Below are 5,000 nucleotides of genomic sequence, written 5' to 3' on the forward strand. Positions count from 1 at the left end.
GTGCCTATCCGGGGAAAACGCCCAAAGCATGCCCATTCCTTAGCCTATCCAGGCAAAAACGCCCAAAACCAGCACATTCCAGTGCCTATCCGGGCAAAAACGCCCTAAGCCTGCGCATTCCAGCGCCCCGCAGCATGCCACCCTCCTATAGGGTTTGCGCAACCAACCCGCCTAACCACCAGTGGCAACCAAAGGTGCTGTTAGCGACGACTTCTGAAGACGCAACGAGACGCGACGGGTTTGCGCCCAGACGCGACGAGGCGATGCGGGATCTGCGCCCAACCGTGCCTACACCCGCCGACTTGATGCGGGAGCTGCTGGCCCAAGCATGCCTAGCGTGCAAGGCCTGCGTGCAAGGCTAGTGTGCAAGGCTCGTGGGCAAGGCTAGTGCGCAAGGCTAGTGCCCAAGGTCTGTGTGCAAGGCTAGTGCCCAAGGCTAGTGAGCATGGCCTGTGTGCAAGGCTAGTGTGCAAGGCTTGTATGCAAGGCTAGTGTGCAAGGCTGGTGTGCAAGGCTTGTGGGCAAGGCTGGTGCGCAAGGCTAGTTCCCAAGGGTTGTGTGCAAGGCTAGTGCCCAAGGCAAGTGCGCAAGGCTCGTGCCCAAAGCTAGTGCGCAAGGCTTGTGTGCAAGGCTACTGCGATGGGCCAGTGCCCAAGGCTTGTGAGCAAGGCTTGTATGCATGGCTTGTGTGCAAGGCTAGCGTCCAAGGCTTGTGCGCATGGCTTGTGCGCAAGGCTTGTGTCCAAGGCTTTTGTGCAAGGCTCGTGCGCAAGGCTAGTGTGCAAGGCTTGTGCGCATTGGCAGGTAGCCCACCAGCATGCACGATCCAAATGCCACTCACGCGACAACACGGTGCCAAGCCGGGCATGGTGTGCACTCAAAACCAATCAACGGACAGAGGTCATGCGTCATGGGGGGGATCTAGCAAGGCCATGGGGAAGGTCATGGAGGACCTTGGAAGCAAGCGCAAGACGAGAGCGAATCGAACAAGGGGCCAGGACGGGGCCTTGTGCCCATGGTCTTCGCAAGACAGCGTCCAAGGCACCCGAAAGCCCAAGGGAACCCAAACCCGGCCGACACTTGCAATCGCACATGCTCTCTGCAACACACCATCAATGCCGCCCAACGGGGCCAGCACGAGCAGTCCTCCGCGGTCCCCTGGCCCTGCGCACGTTTGTCTTCGAAACCGAGCATCAATGCCACAGAAAGTGCCGGGGCGCCAGCTGGAGCCATCATCCGCGTTGCCATGGCTCGCTTGGCCTTGGCTTGCCAGGCCCCGACACGAGCAATCGCGCATTTTCTTTGCAACCGACCATCAATGCCGCCCAACGGGGCCAGCACGAGCAGTCATCCGCGGTCCCCTGGCCCTGCGCACGTTTGTCTTTGAAACCGAGCATCAATGCCACAGAAAGTGCCGGGGCGCCAGCTGGAGCCATCATCCGACGTGCCATGGCTCTGGTCCCATGGTCTTCGCAACCGAGCATTCGTGACACCCGCGGGGCCAGGACACCAACCCTTCCGACACGAGCATTCGCGCATGTTCTTTGGCCACACAACGGCGCCAGCACGAGCAAAATCATCCGCGGTGCGGTGGCCTTGCACGGCCTTTTGTCTTTGGAACCAACCATCAGTGCCACGGGAAGTGCCGGAGTCCCGGCATCCGCGGTGCCAAGTCATTGCGCCCTTGGTCTCTGCAGCGGGGCATGCCGGGCACTCCCAACCATTGCAAGCAAGCAAGCAAGCAAGAAAGAAAGTAAGTAAGTAAGTAAGTATTACATATAGGGGCGGGACATGCGGGGAGATCTGCGAAACGTGCATTACGGGGCACACGCGTACCTACCGGGGCATACCGACCCCTATTGGGGCACACGTGTGCATATCGGGGCATACCGGGCCTATCGGGGCACACGCGTACATACCGGGGCATACCGAGCCCTACTGGGGCACACGTGCGCATATCGGGGCGTACCAAGCCTATCGGGGCATACGCATGTATCCCAAGGCATACCGAGTCAATCCGGGCATACGCGTTCATACCGGGGCGTAACGGGCCTATCGGGGCATACTTGGGCATATCCGGGCAAAAAATGCCCAAAACTTGCGCAACCTTGGCAACCGTGGTCCATTCCTCTCTATATGCCTAGCCTTGCCAACCGTGGTCCATTCCTCACTATATGCCATGGCCTTGTGCCCATGGTCTTCCCAAGACAGCGTCCAAGGCCCCCGGAAGGCCAAGGGAGCCCAACCCAGCAATGCCCTGCTATGGCAAGCCAAGGCCAAGCATTCCGGTGCCTATCCGGGCAAAAATGCAATTCCTCTCTATATGCCTAGCCTTGGCAACCGTGGTCCATTCCCCACCATATGCCATGGCCTTGTGCCCATGGTCTTCCCAAGACAGTGTCCAAGGCGCCCGGAAGGCCAAGGGAGCCCAACCCAGCAATGCCCTGCTTTGGCAAGCCAAGGCCAAGCATTCCGGTGCCTAACCTTGGCAACCGTGGTCCTTTCCTCACCATATGCCATGGCCTTGTGCCCATGGTCTTCGCAAGACATCGTCCAAGGCGCCCAAAAGGCCAAGGGAGCCCAACCCAGCAATGCCTTGCTAGGACAAGCCAAGGCCAAGCATTCCGGTGCCTATCCGGGCAAAAACGCCCAAAGCATGCCCATTCCTTAGCCTATCCAGGCAAAAACGCCCAAAATCTGCACATTCTAGTGCCTATCCGGGCAAAAACGCCCACCAGCATGCCACCCTCCTATAGGGTTTGCGCAACCAACCAGCCTAACCACCAGTGGCAACCAAAGGTGCTGTTAGCGACGACTTCTGAAGACGCAACGAGACGCGACGTGTTTGCGCCCAGACGCGACGAGACGATGCGGGATCTGCGCCCAAGAATGCCTAGACCCGTCGACTTGATGCGGGATCAGCTCGCCCAAGCATGCCTAGTGTGCAAGGCCTGTGTGCAAGGCTAGTGTCCAAGGCTAGTGTGCAAGGCTCATGTGGAACGCTAGTGCGCAAGGCTAGTGCCCAAGGCTTGTGTGCCAGGCCCGTGTGCAAGGCTAGTGTCCAGGGCTTGTGTGCATTGCTTGAGTGCAAGGCTTGTGTGCATTGCTCGAGTGCATGGCTTGTGTGCAAGGGTTGTGCGCAAGGCTAGTGTGCGGGGCTTGTGCGCATGGCTAATGTGCACGGCTTGTGTGCATGGCTACCGTGCAAGGCTAGTTTGCATGGCTAGGGTGCAAGGCTCGCATGCGAGGCTAGTGTGCAAGGCTGCGTGCAAGGGAAGCGTGCAGGGCGAGTGTGCGAGGCCACTGTGCACGGCGCCAGCACTAGCGAGCCATCATCCGCGTTGCCATGGCTCGCTTGGCCTTGGCTTGCCAGGCCCCGACACGAGCAATCGCGCATTTTCTTTGCAACCGACCATCAATGCCGCCCAACGGGGCCAGCACGAGCAGTCATCCGCGGTCCCCTGGCCCTGCGCACGTTTGTCTTTGAAACCGAGCATCAATGCCACAGAAAGTGCCGGGGCGCCAGCTGGAGCCATCATCCGACGTGCCATGGCTCGCTTGGCCTTGGCTTGCCGGGCCCCGACACGAGCAATCGCGCATTTTCTTTGCAACCGACCATCAATGCCGCCCAACGGGGCCAGCACGAGCAGTCATCCGCGGTCCCCTGGCACTGCGCACGTTTGTCTTTGAAACCGAGCATCAATGCCACAGAAAGTGCCGGGGCGCCAGCTGGAGCCATCATCCGACGTGCCATGGCTCTGGTCCCATGGTCTTCGCAACCGAGCATTCGTGACACCCGCGGGGCCAGGACACCAACCCTTCCGACACGAGCATTCGCGCATGTTCTTTGGCCACACAACGGCGCCAGCACGAGCAAAATCATCCGCGGTGCGGTGGCCTTGCACGGCCTTTTGTCTTTGGAACCAACCATCAGTGCCACGGGAAGTGCCGGAGTCCCGGCATCCGCGGTGCCAAGTCATTGCGCCCTTGGTCTCTGCAGCGGGGCATGCCGGGCACTCCCAACCATTGCAAGCAAGCAAGCAAGCAAGAAAGAAAGTAAGTAAGTAAGTAAGTATTACATATAGGGGCGGGACATGCGGGGAGATCTGCGAAACGTGCATTACGGGGCACACGCGTACCTACCGGGGCATACCGACCCCTATTGGGGCACACGTGTGCATATCGGGGCATACCGGGCCTATCAGGGCATACCGGGCCTATCGGGGCACACGCGTACATACCGGGGCATACCGTGCCCTACTGGGGCACACGTGCGCATATCGGGGCGTACCAAGCCTATCGGGGCATACGCATGTATCCCAAGGCATACCGAGTCTATCCGGGCATACGCGTTCATACCGGGGCGTAACGGGCCTATCGGGGCATACTTGGGCATATCCGGGCAAAAAATGCCCAAAACTTGCGCAACCTTGGCAACCGTGGTCCATTCCTCTCTATATGCCTAGCCTTGCCAACCGTGGTCCATTCCTCACTATATGCCATGGCCTTGTGCCCATGGTCTTCCCAAGACAGCGTCCAAGGCCCCCGGAAGGCCAAGGGAGCCCAACCCAGCAATGCCCTGCTATGGCAAGCCAAGGCCAAGCATTCCGGTGCCTATCCGGGCAAAAATGCGATTCCTCTCTATATGCCTAGCCTTGGCAACCGTGGTCCATTCCCCACCATATGCCATGGCCTTGTGCCCATGGTCTTCCCAAGACAGTGTCCAAGGCGCCCGGAAGGCCAAGGGAGCCCAACCCAGCAATGCCCTGCTTTGGCAAGCCAAGGCCAAGCATTCCGGTGCCTAACCTTGGCAACCGTGGTCCTTTCCTCACCATATGCCATGGCCTTGTGCCCATGGTCTTCGCAAGACATCGTCCAAGGCGCCCAAAAGGCCAAGGGAGCCCAACCCAGCAATGCCCTGCTAGGGCAAGCCAAGGCCAAGCATTCCGGTGCCTAACCTTGGCAACCGTGGTCCTTTCCTCACCATATGCCATGGCCTT

The sequence above is a fragment of the Tasmannia lanceolata genome, unplaced genomic scaffold, assembly GCF_043159265.1.
Source record: "Tasmannia lanceolata isolate RefF3 unplaced genomic scaffold, GAP_Taslan_0.1 ptg000398l, whole genome shotgun sequence".
NCBI classification, from domain to species: Eukaryota; Viridiplantae; Streptophyta; class Magnoliopsida; order Canellales; family Winteraceae; genus Tasmannia; species Tasmannia lanceolata.